Source organism: Prionailurus bengalensis, chromosome D2, assembly GCF_016509475.1.
Source record: "Prionailurus bengalensis isolate Pbe53 chromosome D2, Fcat_Pben_1.1_paternal_pri, whole genome shotgun sequence".
Lineage (NCBI taxonomy): Eukaryota > Metazoa > Chordata > Mammalia > Carnivora > Felidae > Prionailurus > Prionailurus bengalensis.
The window spans coordinates 7,993,802-8,010,878 of record NC_057351.1 but is presented as its reverse complement, the minus strand read 5'-3'; the positions used below and the strand labels follow the sequence as shown (position 1 = coordinate 8,010,878).

Here is a 17,077-nt window from a genome sequence, read left to right as displayed (position 1 = left end):
TTTGTTAAAAATGATTTTTGTTTGAGTTGGGGCAGGTTATACTTCAGTCCTTAAGAGGACTTATGAATAATATGAGGTGCCTGGGTGGCTCAGTCGGTTAAGCATCTGACTTCTGCTCAGGTCATGATCTCACGGTTTGTGGGTTCGAGCCCCTGCATCGGGTTCTGTGCTGACGGCTCAGAGCCTGGAGCCTGCTTCCGATTCTGTGTCTCCCTCTCTCTCTGCCCCTCCCTCGTTCACACCCTGTCTCTCTCTCTAAAAAATAAATAAGCATGAAAAAAGTAAAAAAAAAAAAAGATTTATGAATAATAAACAAAGGAAACCCTCATTGTTTCCTTAGTGAATATCCTATTTAAAATTTAAGGAAAAAATTATGACAATTAGGCCCCCCCCAAAAAAAATAGAAAAGGAAGAAACACTTCCCAGATCATTTTATGAGGCCAAAATAAATTTACATCACATTTTAAAGTGATCTAGATAGCCAAAATGTATTGGCAAAAGACGTGAAGTTGGATGACTGACAAGACTTGATTTCAAGGTGTACGAGCTGCGGCAATCAGCACTACGGGGCAGTGTCATATGATAAATGTCTAGTGCAACGGGACACGACAATTGTTGCACAACTATAGACACACACAGAGTCAACTGATTTTGGACAAAGCCTCGAAGGTAATCCAATGGAAGAAAATCATATTTGCAAAAACAGTGCTAGGAGGGTACATAAGAGAGAGAGAAAAAAATCTCAGTCCCTAACTCACACCGTTGGCAAAAGTTAAAAGTAAATTATTAGCCTGACCATAAAAGCAAAAACTGTCAGGCTGAAACAAAAACAAAGGAAATCCTCATGACCTCAGGGTAGGCAAAGATATCTTAGGACATAAAAAGCATGAAACACAAAAATGATGGATTGGATCTCATCGAAATTGAAAACCGTACTGCTGAAAAGACAACACTAAGAAATCCAAAAGTCAAGCCATAGACTTTGAGAAAATATTTATTTGTTTTTAATATTTATTTTTGAGAGAGAAAGAGACACAGAGCGTGAACAGGGGAGGGGCAGAGAGAGAGGGAGACACAGAATCCGAAGCAGGCTCCAGGCTCTGAACTGTCAGCTCAAGAGCCCAACGCGGGGCTTGGGCCCATGAAACGCGAGATCATGACCTGAGCCGAAGGCAGACGCTCAACTGATTGAGCCACTCGGACGCCCCGAGAAAATATTTGTAAAGCAAAAATCTGACCAAGAAATTTTATCCAGAATATGTAAAGATCTCTTGCAATTCAATAAGAGGTCGAAGAGCCGCTAATAAAATGGACAAAGACTTTGAACAAAAGAAGGTATATAAGTGACTAATAAGTACTATAGTCCATAGTCTTATAGGGTTAAATATACAGTATTTATGGACTAAGTCCATAGTCTTATAGGGTTAAATATACAGTGTACAATTATCACATGACTCAGTATTTCCACCCTTAGGTATTTACGAAGAGAAATGAGAATCTATGTTTTCTAAAGGATTTATAAACAAATATTCATACCACGTTTATTCACAATAGGCTTCAACTAGTCATAACCCAAATAGCTGTCAACTATGGAATGGAAGAAAAGATATGGGTTATCTGTCCAATGAAATGCTACTTAGGAATAAAAAGGGAACAAATGACTGATACGTATAACCACATGGGTAAAACTTAAAAGCATTATCTTGAGCCAAAGAAGAAAGTCAGATACAAATATATGTATATACAGATATATACAGATATATAGACAAAAATCAATATTAATATGTGGTGAGAGAAATCAGATCGAGGGTGATTTGGGGCTAGGCAGCAAAGAAACATAAAGGGATTGTCTAAGGTGAGGGATATTTAATATCAAGACTGATCTTACGGCATTTCCATGGGTATATTTGTCAAAGGTCCTGACTTGCACTCTTATAGCAGCTAATTACATCACGATATGCAAGTTATACCTTAAGAAAGCGTCGAAAACAGAAAGAAGACGCAGCCACAGTGGCCCAATATCCTTGCCATGTGAGGTCCATCCACTCTTTCTCAAACCTCAGAGTCTTTGTTTGTATATGTTAAAAATACTGGGATCTTCAACCCTATCTCTCAGAGATTCTGATTCTAAGGTAAAGTATAGACTCAGCTGCATTTTATTATTTTATTATCTTATTATTTTAAGAGCTGCATTTAAAAAACGTTTACTTATTTCTGAGAGAGAGAAAGTGACAAGGGGAGGGGCAGAGAGAGAGAGAGAGAGAGAGAGCGTGAATCCCAAGCAGGCTCCACGCTGTCAGCACAGAGCCTGACACAGGGCTCGATCTCAAGAACTGTGAGATCCTGACGTGAGCCAGAATCAAGAGTTGGAGCTTAACCGACTGAATCACCCAGGTGCCCAAGGGCTGCATTTTTAACTAGTACCTCCAGGTGGTTCTGGATCTAGGTGGCTCCAAATTCACACTTGGAGAAGCATGTCACCAGACAGATGGGATTCTTGTTTCTCGGCCTTTGTCCCTGTTTCCCACACCTGTGATCTCCCTGCCTTCATCCCTCCAGATTCTCTCTCTCCTGCCTGGTTCAACTCTTTTGAGTTAATCCCTGCCCTTTGCTCTGAAATGTGCCTCTAATGAGCTTAAAGATGATACCACGCAACATCAAACCATTTTCCAATTGTTGGTAATTCTAAGTGGAAATTGTTCCAATTCTAAGTGTTGTCTCTTAAATTACGTAGAAAGCTGCCTGTCACACCCTTTCTTCATAAACATTTCAAAGACGAATAGTACGTATTTTGGCAACAATTGGGTAAGCTTGAATTCTTAGCCTTTTCCAAGGAGATCTGAATTACGATGTCTGTAGAAATAACCCCCAAATCCCTTCCAGCTCATCAGCCGGGTTTGCTCTTTTGTTTTGCTTCCTGGCTGACATTTCATTGAATTATTCAATTAGAAAATATCTTGGCATTCTGCTTTGTATTTCACCTCTCAGTCTTCATTTTAAGGGCAGTTTTACAGGCTTAGTTCCTGAAAGAGAACTTACAATACTTGGCACATGTTAGATACTTGATAATATTGTTCGATTCGAACTCAACTGACAGGTCACAGAGCCAAACTCATTCAGTCTCCACGTGCTGCTACGTTATTCAAACTGATTTCTTTTTCGGTTATAAGTTTTGCAGAGAAATGGTACCAGTCTTTCCTTTGTAAATGATTCTGGGGCAGGACACAATTAGTCATGCCCCGGCAGTGAGGGAGCAGAACCGTGGCTATGCCAGAAAATCCAGTCCATAAAATCATGTCTCTTTCAGGAATACATATATTTTTTGCTTTGAATACTCATCTCTCTCCCTTTTCCAGTCATCAGCGATAAAAGTGGTATTATTAGTGATATTTATAACGAAAAAAATAAAATACGATGATAATAATAGCAGCTATGGGGGGGTGGGGGGGGAGGTTGAGATGGTAGAGGATTAGGGACACCTTAGGCTTGTCTCATCCCTCAAACAAAGGTAGGCAGTTATCAAGTCATTCTGAATGCCCAAGAAACCAACTGGAGGTCCGAGAGAACAAAAAATGCAAGTCTACTAGCAGAAAAGCGACCACCTTCTGGAAGGTAGGAGAAGTGTAGAGTCGTCTTGGGAGAGATATAGCTGTGGGTACGGCGGGGAGGGAGCCTGTTTAGGGAGGCTACCACAGAGTATTATAAGCAGTGGAGCACAAAATCTGACCTTCTAGAAGTCCGCTACAGTGGGGATGTGCCTGGCTTGAGGGTGCTCAGATGGCAAAGCAGGGAGGAATCTCAGGAGCGGCAGCGTGGGTCTGAAGACCCCCGGGGTGGAAAGAAGGATGGGCGACGCCCGCGTGCTATGCTATTTCCAGGCACAGGAGCAGGTTACTAGGGCTGAGGGCAGCAAGCAAGGATTCCAGCCTTCCGCTCTGTTTTGACATAAACTCTGAACCACTTCTACAGGTGTGCCACCACTTTCCTTGCACAGGCGGGCAAAAGCCTGGCAAGACCCTCCTCCAGGAGAACAGAGCAGGTTCCCCCAGGGGAAGTGAGTCCCTACAATTTGGAGTTTTGTAATTCAGTTGCACGCCTGAGATAAAAAAAAAAAGAAGCTTGGAGACAGGCCGTGTGACCGCAGGATTCTGACAGAAACAAGGGACGCAAGGCGGTGATTGATTGTTCTTCTATGAGGGTTCCCTGAAGAATGGGGAACCCCATCTTTCAGCTCTAGGGCTAGGGAGCTGGGCGCCATCATATTTATTCTGCTCATCAGAGCTGACAGCCGTCAGGGAGCCAAACAGCGCCACCTAGTGGAGGCCAGAGATGTTTACACCAAGCCCCAACCCGCTGAAGCCTGGAATCGCATTTCCGCTGAAAAAAATCAGCCTCAGAATCAGCACAGCAAGCACTTCCCCCAGAAAACCAGCACAAACCCCTTGCTCCCACCAAGTCTACTGAGGACAGACTGCTACCAAGCTACACCTCTAGGGGAAATAAGATCTAGCTTCCTGTTTACTTTTATTCTTTTTTATTGTTTTATTTTCTTATTTTTCTACTATTTTTATTTGTATATATTTTATATTATTTATTATTTTTTTGTTTTCTTATTTTTATTTTATTTCAATTTTTGGACCTAGATTTTTTTTTTTTTAACAAGCAAACCAAAACACACCTAGGATTTTTTGCCTTTTTTTTTTTTTTTTTTTTTTTGTCTTTCTTTGCTTGTTTTTTCTTTCTTCTTTTTCTTTTCTGGAAAGAATAACAAGATGGAAAAACTCACCCCAAAAGAAAGAACAGGAAGTAGAACTCATGGTTGGGGGTTTAATCAGTGCAAATATAAGTGAGATGTCTGAAGTCGAATTAAAAAAAAAAATGATTATAAGGATTCTAGCTGGGCTTGAAAAAAGCATAGAAAATATCAGAGAATCTCTTTCTTCAGAGATAATAGAACTAGAATCTAGTCAGGCCGAAATTAGAAATGCTGTGGCCAAGATGCAAATCTGAATGAGTGCAATGACAGCAAGAATGGATGAGGCAGAGGAGCGAATGAATGACAGAGCAGATAAAATTATGGAAAATAATGAAGGTGAAAAGAAGAGAAAAACAAAAATTATGGATCATGAAGGCAGACATAGGGAACTCAGAAACTTATTAAAACATAATAACATTTGTATCATAAGAGTCCCAGAAGATGAAAAGAGAGAAAAAGGGGCAGAAGGTTTATGTGAACACATTACAGCTGAAAACTTTCCTAATCTGGGGAAGGACAAAGACATCAAAATCCAAAAAGCACAGAGAACTCCCATGAAATTCAACAAAATTCAGGATTCAACAAAAGTCAACCATTGCCAAGACATATCACAGTCAAATTCACAAACTACAAAGACAAGGAGAGAATCCTGAAAGCAGCAAGGGAAAAAAGTCCTTAACCTCCAAGGGAGGACAGATCAGGTTCACAGCAGACCTATCCACAGAAACTTGGCAGGCCAGAAGTGAGTGGCAGGATATATTCAACATGCTGAATAGGAAAAATATGCAGCCCATTTTTTTTTTTTTAATCCAGTAAGGCTGTAATTCAGAATAGAAGGAGAGATAAAGAGTTTCCCAGACAAAAATGAAAGTTCATGACCACTAAGCCAGCTCTGTGAGAAATTTTAAGGGGGCTCTGTAAGTGGAGAAAAAAGAAAAATACCAAAAGCAACGAAGACTAGAAAGGACCAGAGAACATCACCAGAAACACCAACTCTACAGGTAATGCAATGGCACTAAATTCATATCTTTCAGTAATCACTATGAATGTAAATAGAATAAATGCTCCAGTCAAAAGACACAGGGTATCAGAATGGATAAAAACAGCAACAACAACAACAACAACCCAAGATCCACCTATATGCTGCCTACAAGAGACTCATTTTCCACATAAAGACACCTTCAGATTGAAAGATAGAGAACAATCTATCATGCTAATTGGCATCAAAAGAAAGCCAGAATAGCCATACTTGTAACACACAAATTAGATTTTAAACAAAGACTGTAATATGAGATGAAGAAGGGCATTATATCATAATTAAGGGGTCCATCCATCGAGGTCTAACAGTTGTAAATATTTATGCCCCCAACTTGAAACACCCAAATATAGAAATCAATTAATAACAACTATAAAGAAACTCATTGTTAATAATACAATTGTAGGGGACTTTAACACCCCACTTACAACAATGGACAGATCATCTAAGCAGAAAATCAACAAGGAAACAATGGCTTTGAATGATGCGCTGAACAATGGCTTTGACTGGATGGACTGAACAGATCTATTCGGCAAATTTCATCCTAAAGCAGCAGAATACACATTCTTTTCAAGTGTACATGGAACTTCTCCAGAATAGACCACATACTGGATCATGAATCAACCCTCAACAAGTACAAAAAGATTGAGATCATACCATACATATTTTCAGATCACAACACTATGTAACTTGAAGTCAACCCTACGAAAAAAATTTGGAAAATTTGTATGGCTCAAATACATGGAGGTTAAAGAACATCCTACTGAAGAATGAATGGGTTAACCGGGAAATTAAAAAATAAATATAAAAAAATACATGGAAGCAAATGAAAATATGATGGTCCGAACCCTTTGGGATGCAGCAGCAAAGGCAGTCCTAAGAGGAGAGTGCATTGCAATTCTGGCCTACCTCAAGAAGCAAGAAAGGTCCCAAATACACAACCTAAAGGAGCTAGAAAAGTAACAGCAAATAAAGCCTGAAACAAACAGAAGCAGGGATAGAATAAAGATCAGAGCTGAAATAAATGATATAGAAACCAAAAACACAGTAGAATAGATCAACAAACTAATAGCGGGTTCTTTCAAAGAATAAACAAAAATGATAAACCCCTAGCCAGATGTATCAACAAGAAAAGAGAAAGGACCCAAACAGATAAAATCATGAGTGAAAGAAAGGGATCACAACCAACATCACAGAAATACAAACAATTATAAGAAAATACTATGAAAAGTTATATGTCAACAAACTGGACAATCTGGAAGAAATGGACAAATTCCTAGAAACTCACAAACTACCAGAACTTAAGCAGGAAGAAATGGAAAATTTGAACAGGCCCATAGCCAGCAAAGAAATTGAATCAGTAATCAAAAATCTCCCAAAAACAAGAGTCCTGGGCCAGATGGCTTTCTAGGGTAATTCTACCAGACATTTAAACAATTGGGACACCTGGGTGGCTCAGTCAGTAAGTGTCTGACTTCAGCTCAGGTCATGATCTCAAGGCTCGTGAGTTCAAGCCTCCCTCCAACCTCTGTGCTGACAGCTCAGAGCCTGGAGCCTGCTTCCGATTCTGTGTCTCCCTCTCTCTCAGTTTGTCCCCCATTCATGCTCTGTCTCTGTCTCTCTTTCTCAAAAATAAATAAACATTAAAAAATTAATTAAAAAAAAAGAGGACACTTGGGATGAGCACTGGGTGTTGTATGTAAGTGATGAATCACTGAATTCTACTCCTGAACTCATTACTACACTATATGTCACCTAACTAAAATTTAACTTAAATTATATATATATATATATATATCAATAATAGCAGCTACCATTTTCAGTATGTGTCCTGTATAACAATAATTTTTGAAAATAACCTTGAGCCAGGAGCTTTTAGAAAGTGGTTGATAGGAATTAACGTATTTCAGCCACGGAACAACTTTATTCGTAGGTCCTAGTATTATTATCTCCTTTTCATTTGTTTGGCAGAAGGAGAAACTGAGGCACAGAGAGGCTGGTTCGTTCGCTAAATTCACACAGGCCGTAATTGCTGGCACTGAGATTTACGTGGAGGTCATTTGATTCAAGATACTACAGTCAATCCCCCCTCTACACTCACTCTCCTGTGTGTGCTCGAGCGTTCCTTCAATCATTTCCCGTCTTTTCATGACAACCAGCATGATCATGTTCATGGACTTTTCAGTAATTCAATATACAAAGTCATAAGCTAAAAATCTCATTCAAAAGAAGTTGGTAAAAAAAAAAAAGCGGCTGTTCATCTGGCCGCTTCTTCATTTCTGACCCCTTTGGTAAAAACTGGGATAAACTACTTTATTCAAGACAAGGAGAAATTACTGATGTTTGTTGTGCACCATTCGAAGGTTTCCCTCTGTCTCTCAATCTCTTCCTCCTTCCCTCTCTCCTTCCCTCTCTTCCTCCTTTTTCCTTCTACATCATTCTTTGTTCCTTCCGCCGTCCTTCCCTCTGTAGCGGGAAGAATAGCATTCGATTTTTGGTGTCAAAGGGCTTCTACAGAGGACCATGCTCTCTGAGGCAAATGAACAGAAGTGAAAGTGGAAACTGCCCAGATGAATCAGGTTTAGATCCCCACAGAGGCCGTCGTTAGGCCGAACGGGTGCTGTGGTTCATAGAAGAATGCAAACTTCGGCTCAAATGACTCACAGAGCGGAGTCTGGAAAAATCAGGAATTATTCTGAGGAAGCGGTAATGTGTTTATAGCAAGCACTTTAGCTGTCCACCACTTATGGGAACTCAGGCCATTAATCTGTGGCTCATGGTAAGTCCACAGCCTGGATTTGCCGACCAAACGTGAGAATGGAAGCAGGTAGCTGCAAATTACTTGCTTCCTTAGTTGTTATTGTCATTGCTGGTTTTAGCTCTTTTAGCTGAAAATACTACTGAACTGTATGGTCCATTTCTTCTGTTGAAAAAGGGGCAAAAGAAGATGTGACTTTAACTGAGAGAGCTCGGTTGGGATACTTTCCTTCCTGACACATTGTTCTGAATCTTCTGGTAGCCAGGACTGTTGGAAGACTACAGAAATTAATCAAATTAGCAAATGAAAGATGAGTTTCAAGACTAGAAAATATATTTGACAAACCTCAATTCCTCTTCCTAACCGAAAGTTCCCAGTGAAGTATAAATAGAAATCCCTCAGTAAGTCGAAAGAGTCGTGTGAAAGATTCTCCAGCTGTAATGATGATCAACAGTAAAATACTGAATACTTGCCCTTTACAAGTGGGACAAAAGACAAGATACCTGCTCCTCTCCCATCTATTCAGCAGGGAGCTGCAGGTGGTATGGAATAAAATAAAGCAAAAAGAAAAAGGGAAAACGAAACACGAAAGCATAGAACTGGGAAAGTAGAAGTGAAACCGTATTTCGCTGCAGGTGACATAAGAGCACATTTAGAAAATCTTAACTAATCTGAACAAAAATTGCTAGATCTAATGAGGAAAAGCGGAAAAGCATCGGGACGTCAGGTAGTATTAAAAAAAAGCAGTCGTTTACCTTATGCTAACCAAAAATGCTTAGGAAACAGCAGTTTTAAAATAGGAGATGATTGGCATAAAAAACAAAAGTAACACGAGACAATCTGAACAAGAGACCAGCAAGATCTTCATGTTGAAAATCACAAAACTTAAGGAAACGTAAACAGACGAGAGGTATTGCCCACTTTATACATAAAAGACACCATATTGTTAAGCTGGCAGTTCCCAAATTGAACTCTTTATTGATGAAGTTCCAAGGAAAATCCCAGCAGACTCTGTCTTAAAAAATGACAGGTTGATTTTAAAATTCCGATAGAAATACAAAGTCCCTACAGTAGCCTAAGGTATTTAAAAAGAATAGGGAGGCTGGAGGGCTGACATTACACAATTTTCGGATTTCAACAGAGCTACTGTAATCAAGACAATGTGGTATTGGCATAAGGATTGGAAATGATGCATCCCAAGAATAAAGTACAGAAATAGACCAAATTGTATGTAATCTAATCACTTTTGACATAGGTTCTAGTGCCAAACAATGAGAAAAGAAACATTTTTTTCAGTAGTTACTGGGTAATTACTGGGAACTTACTAGTAATTTCGCTGGGACAACTGGATATCAATTTTGAAAAAAAAAAAAACGATGCACTTCTTCAACAAGGCATAAAAGCACACTTGAGGTGTATTGCAAATCTAAAAGCAAAAACTAAACTGTAAAGCTCTTAGAAGAAGATAGAAGATAATATTTTTACAAATTTGGGATCGACAACTATAAAAGAAAAAATATATTTATACAATATTTATATCTTTATATCTTTATAAAGGAGGCTTTATAAAATAAAAAAAACTTGTGGTCGTCAACAACACCATTAAAAAAATAAAAAGGCAAATCACAGATATGAAAATATTTCCACCGATATCTAGTAAAGTACGTATGACTAGGAGCTTTCAACATATAAGTAATAATAAGACATACATTTTTTTAAATAACTTCTTTTTTTTATATGAAATTTATTATCGAATTGGTTTCCATACAACACCCAGTGCTCATCCCAACGGGTGCCCTCCCCAATGGCCATCCCCCCCTTTCCCCTCAACGTGGATGGAACTGGAGTGTGTTAAGACATACAATTAAATTTAAAATGCGCCAAACACTTGGAGAGTCACTTCACAAAAGAGGGCCAATAAACAGGTGAAAAGATGCTCAATATTGTTTATCATCAGAAAAATGCAGAATAAAACCCTCGTGATCGACTGCTAAACACCTGTTAGATTGGTTAACATTAAAGAGACCAACAAAAGCAAATGTTGGAGAGGAGGGGCCATCAGATCTTTCACACATTGCCGTTGGGAGTTTATAACATTACAGCTGTCAAAAACTTAGGCAATGTCTCCACTTGGGACTCTCTCTCCATCTCTCTCTGTCCCTCTCCTGCTCCAAATAAATAAATAAATAAACTTAAAACTCAGGCAATTTCCTAAAACCCTATAAGACTACCGTCCTATTTTTAGGTAGTTGCTCAAAATAAAAGAAAATATAGGTCTGTGCAAAGACTTGCCTTCGTCTTGTTCCTTGAAACTGTATTCAGAATAGCAAATTACTGAAGGTAGCCCAAATGTCCATCACTTAATAGAAGGGATACGCAATTGTGTTCTATTAACACAGTGGAACTCACGGACACATATAACAGAGGTAAACCTCACAAACATGTTGCTGAGTGAAAGAAGCGAAAAGGGAAGGAATGCTTACTTGATAATTCTTTTTCTATGAAGATCAAGAACAGTCGGGTGGCGTGTGCGACTCTTGATCTCAAGGTGCTGAGTTCGAGCCCGGTGTTGGGTGTAGAGAGTACGCAAAAGCAAAACCTTAGGGAAAAAGAAAAGAAAAGAAAAGAAACAGGTAAAATGAACGTATTGGTGGGGCGCCTGGGTGGCGCAGTCGGTGAAGCGTCCGACTTCAGCTCAGGTCACGATCTCGCGGTCCGTGAGTCCGAGCCCCACGTCGGGCTCTGGGCTGATGGCTCGGAGCCTGGAGCCTGTTTCTGATTCTGTGTCTTCCTCTCTCTCTGCCCCTCCCCTGCTCATGCTCTGTCTCTCTCTGTCCCAAAAATAAATAAACGTTGAAAAAAAAAAGTTAAAAAAAATAAAATTTTTTTAGGGGCGCCTGGGTGGCGCAGTCGGTTAAGCGTCCGACTTCAGCCAGGTCACGATCTCGCGGTCCGTGAGTTCGAGCCCGCGTCAGGCTCTGGGCTGATGGCTCGGAGCCTGGAGCCTGTTTCTGATTCTGTGTCTCCCTCTCTCTCTGCCCCTCCCCCGTTCATGCTCTGTCTCGCTCTGTCCCAAAAAAATAAATAAAAAAATGTTGAAAAAAAAAATTAAAATGAACGTATTGGGACCGAAAAAACGACAGCGTCTGGCGGTGGCATTGGCTGGAAAGGTACAAGAGAAAATTTCTGGGTGATAGCAGTGCTCTGTATCTTGTCAAGGCTCACCGAACTGCATCCTGAAGATTTGTGCATTTTTATTGAGCATAATTATAACTCGAGTGAAAAGAAACTGGAAACTATGTTGCAAAGCAGGTGTTCTCAATGATAACTGGTTTCAGCATAAATTAGCGCAACTCATTTGGTAAACAACATTGCTATCTTTACAACACCCTCTTAAGACTATTCGTGTCTTATGTCCCAGAGGTTCTACTCAATAAATGGATACTACTAGAATGCTATTTTGCAGGATGCCTGGGGGGCTCAGTGGATTAGCGTCCTTTTCTTGATTTTGGCTCTGTTTCTGAACTCAAGGTCGTGAGGTCGAGCCCTGGTGCTGGGCGTGGAGCTTGCTTAAGTTTCTCTCTCTCCCCTTCTCTCTGCCCCTCCCCTGCTTATGCCCACGCATGCGTGCACGCTCTCTCTCTCTCTCAAAAAAAAAAAAAAGAGGAAACACATTTTTCACTTTAAAGATGGGGTGGGGGGAATCTTTTTGTACAAAGCTGCTTTCACTCCTCATTTGAAATAAAACTTAAAAACATGTTCAATCGTAAAGAGGTGCTTAAATAAAATATAATGCGTTTATTAAATATACTAGATAATTATTTAATGGCCGTAGATAGAGCTACTGTGGGAAACAAAGGCAAAAGAAAACAAATAAATTTCCTTACAACTTACAGCCCACTGACAAGTCTTTGAGACAAGGCAGAGGGACTGTCCACTAAGGAGCTCAGCTGCCTTGATGTTGACACTTTGTTATGGTCAAAGGGCAGTCTTAGCCCGATCCCCCAGGATCCTGTAAGTCTACTGTAACATATGAAAATTCCTTTGGAAACTTCCTTTATCTCCACTCTCCAGATACATGTTAGCAATCATCCTCCAAGCGTATGGCCCCCTGATACACATCTGAAGGGTCTCATGACTAAGGTTTTACTAGACAGCACTAAATGACCTTCTCCTAACAACAGCTAGTCCCTCAACGTCCTAGAAACCTTGCTTCCAAGTTCCTTAGAGACTTATGCTATCCTTGACCCCCTGCCAACTTAAAGGCATATAATCATTCACTCCTCACGACCCCCGTGCAGCTCCTGTCCCTGTGCTTTCATAAACCCACCTTGTTGCACCAAAGACGTCTCAAGAATTCTTTCCTGGCTGTCTCTGAACCCCAGCATTTCCATATCAAAGCCCTTAAAATGTTTCTGAAAACTATATCATAACATGAAGGCACACTTAGGATATCGCATTAAGTGGGGGAAAATTGTCGGGAGGAAGAATCATATATGCCAGTGGTCTTCATTCCAGAATAGCCAATGATTTTCCAAGAAATACATAGACACATAAGTAGTTTTTAAGAAATCAGATTCTAGATCTTTGACTCCTAACATTGATACGACCTGAGAGTTTCTAGCTTCACGCTGGTTCTCCTGTTCTAACTCTATAAAAGGCAGGTCTGCCTCTCCCCTCTCCTAAATCTTAGTAGGATGTAGGGTATGCAGGAACACTTGATCACATTGACATTGGTGTCGGCAAAGATATTGTTGATAAAGAAGCCGTCCCTTTCCCAAGGGCAATTCACCTCTCCAAATGTGTTAGGTTTTACTTCTTTGCTTTCAAAAAATTAGGAAAGAATCTACTTGAGTTGTTAGGGGGTAGATGATTAAAAATAACTTTTCTGGATCTATCGCTATGTGATTTGTGACACACAGCTGCAGAAAGAATTAAAAGAATTGAATAGCATTATATAAACAGTTTTTCAATGCGTTGTATAAACATGGTTTTTTCAACACGGTTGAATAATAAATGGAAAATAACTGATGCTGAGTTTTGTTTCATCTGTCAATAAATAATCATCACTGGGTGTATGAATTAGAAAATTCGATTCATGTCATTAAGAGATTCATTGCTAGTAAAATTTGGTTTTAATGCTTAACAATTATTCATTAAAGTTTTAATCTATTTACAATCCTTTGACCAATTATATACTAATAAAAATTACAATGAAATCCCTGAAAAATTATAAGAAAATGCAACTTGGGGCACCAGGGTGGCTCAGTCGATTAAGTGTCTGACTTTGGCTCAGGTCATGATCTTACTGTTTGTAACTTCGAGTCCTGCGTCGGGCTCTGTGCTGACAGCTAGCTCAGAGCCTGGAACCTGTCTTTGGATTCTGTGTCTCCCTCTTTCTGTCCCTCCCCGGCTTGTGCGCTCGCTCTCTCTCTCTCTCTCTCTCTCTCAAAAATAAATAAAACAAAGACTAATTTAAAAGAAAATGCAACTTGATCATCACAAAATGAAAACGATTTAAATTTCAAGTGCCTCCCTTGCAGTCGTTTAAAATTACGATAAAAAAAATTATATGTTGGCCTAAAAGTTTGTTCATATTTATGGAGTTTTGCACAGTTTGTCTGGGACCATAGAGTCAAAAACTATTTTAAGCAACTTAAAGATCTAACTACAATTTTACTTGTAAAATAAATAAATAAGCCAAAAAAGTATGATCTTCAAAAAGACTGGAAGGATTACTCTAAAATGCTAATGATTATATTTGGACACTAGAAATAAAAATTTTCTCTCTTTTGCTATGCATTGGTTGTATATTTTCCTTAATGACTTTATCAGCTTGAATTACTCTTGTAATGAAAATGCACTTAAGACTTTTAGAAATAATTAGGTGTAAATTTAAATATTTAAATAATGATTAGGTATAAATTTAAGCCCAATGACTACTGGGGTACCTGGATGGCTCAGTCGGTTGAACGTCCAACTCTTGATTACGGCTCAGGTCGGGGTCTCACAGTTTGTGAGTTCGAGCCCTGCATTGGGCTCTGCACTGACAGTGCGGAGCCTGCTTGGGATCCTCTCTCTCCCTCTCTGTGCCCCTCCCCTGCTTGTGCTCTATCTCTCTCTCAAAAAATAAGTAAGTAAACTTTTAAACCTAATGACTATTGAGTAAACGCCCTAGAAATCTTCTTATGGGGCAAATCCACAAGTTTGAGTATTTCAATTTTGTAATAACCATCTCAGCAGCCCCCAGACCCCACCTCACTTTTTGCTGATCACAGGCTTTGGGGCAGTGGCATCAGGGACTTTGCTGGCCGCAAGACTCTCTCCTGTCGATCAAGACGCTTTGGTGTTTGCCACTTTTTCCCTTTTTATCCAACATAATCCATCAAAAACCAATTGGGCTGTTTACGAAAATTCAAATTCTGTCTTGTCCTCACCTCAGCGTCCTTCACAAAGCCCTGATATTCTCGTCTCTCACCCAAGAAGCCTGACTCACAAGGTTGCACAACTGTTAGCAGCCAAGTTAATCAGAATTGGGATCTAATTTGGTTCTCTGTTTTCTGAATTCCACCACCCACAGAGTGAGAGAAGAAATCTGGAAGGGGGAGGAGAGTATTAACAAGTGAATGGGATGAAGTCATTACCCAATAGGATTTTCAGGCCTGCAAATCTCAGATCTGGAGGTTTAGCACTTTGTACCAAGGGAAGAAGGACTCTGGCAGCTTGGGCAGGATCTTCAAATAGGGTTGAGAGGCCAGTAGCTCTGTGCTTCAAGCCCGGGGAAACCCTAACAGGGGAGACTTTTAGGATAAATGGGGAATTAAATGCTCAAGGGAGAAAAGAAAAAAAATTGGCCAACACTAGAGGGCACCATATTTTCACGGCTCTTCGGCAAAGTGGAGGGCCAAGCCCTTGAACTCTGGAAGACTGTTGCGTCAAAATAAAGAATAAAAAAATAAAAAATCAATCAATCAGATAACAAAGGAGGAGCTGTGGAGGAGATAATTGATCCCTCAGTTTCTTGTATGAAGTAAAGGAGACATGGAATAAAGAGGTCGGTGAAGGAACATTAAAACCAGTTCTATTAGAATAAAATGACCCTGGACACTGTATTCGTATCCCCACTCGCAGTGAGTTCCACACGGTATCACATTTCCGAAGTCTTTAGTGTGCTAAAGGGATTATGTATTGAAACAGGTGTCTTTTTTTCCAAACGTGAAGAAAGTCTGCTACCAACTTTTGTGCTTCTGAAAACAGAAGATAAAAGGTAAGTACATTGTAAAAGCAAGAAAATAACCATTTGGCTTTGACACGTAGAAGGAAAGGACAATCATTCCATCTTCCAACGCCCAGGGAGGTAGGAGTCCACCAGGCTGGCCCATCCTCACGTCCCTGACCTTCACACAGGTCTTCCCTTATGGGGCTAGAGGAACATGTCACTCTCCAATAATAGCCACATTAGTAGGGACCACTTTTTCATGCCTCACCAGTAGAGCCCTTCATTACAAAGCAGCCGAAAAGGAGAATGGCATGTCCTTGCAAACTACTGGAAGAATCTTCCATAAGCAGGAATGTCACTTGGTACAGTAACACCAACCAATCACTTGGCCCAAATTTTCCCACAGATGAAGGAGATACTCAAGGCCAACGGAACGCGATAATAGGGGGCCTTTTGAAAATTCCAAAAAGTTCTTAAAACGTGATCCAGACATCATTTCCCAAACCCCTTAAATGCACAATCCAAGAGAATGGTCTCTTAAATCCACAAAATCTGCCACTTGCATTTCCTGGGTGTGGATTTAGGATACTTCCCCTGGAGGAGACTCAAATATGGCAATGTCTGCTCTCTCAGTGCCACAGCTTTCTGAAACTCACTATGACATGTCTTAGAAAACTCTGCATTCTATCTTCTCTGTCCAGAATAGTCACATTATACTCTCTCTGTCTCTTGCTCAACGTGGTAGAACCAAAATACAACATTCCTCACCAACATGTAAAGTTCCTGTGCCTCCAAATATTTCCCATGTTTCATTGAAATACCGTGACCAGTCCCCGCAAATAGATCACTCGTCATTACCTGGTCTCTGAAGTCCCTGAGGGTGTGGGGGTGTCTGCTGTCTTCAAGTCCTGGGAGCTTCAGATTAATTCTAGCTCTTAGAGGCTGCTGTCAGGAGAGCATGCTCTGTCCCAGCCAGCCCACAAGGTGTTGCAACCAGAAATTTCTCAACTCGAGGCAGATTAATCATGGCTTCGGATATGACAGATGCCGCCCAGGCAACCTCGTTAGGTGAGTTCTTCGCCTAAGATGAAAAAAAAAAAGTGTGAATGGATTAAAACCCCACTCCTCCAAGCCCGTCCCTAGGTTCTGCACCTCAAGACTCAGATCGATTGGAAGCTCCTCAGCAGAACATAGATTCTCCACCCGGGAAATAATTCCACCCAAGGATGGTTGCCGTGACCCAGTCATACAAACATCTCCATAAAATGCCTAATCCCCCTGCATCATTAATTGTGATGCTTGTGGTGC

At 40.3% G+C, this 17,077-nt stretch overlaps 1 protein-coding gene across 1 annotated transcript in view; it reads right to left on the bottom strand.

The window, feature by feature from the left end:
• The window catches only part of LIPK (lipase family member K), a 49,245-nt gene extending 32,499 nt beyond the window's left edge, over window positions 1-16,746 (bottom strand). The window contains exons 1-2 of the mRNA XM_043598016.1: window positions 16,628-16,746; window positions 11,034-11,149 (exon numbers count right to left, since the gene is read on the bottom strand). The gene's annotated coding sequence lies outside the window, so the exon portion shown is untranslated. The remainder of the gene's footprint in view (window positions 1-11,033; window positions 11,150-16,627) is intronic.
• Window positions 16,747-17,077: the final 331 nt, after the last annotated feature.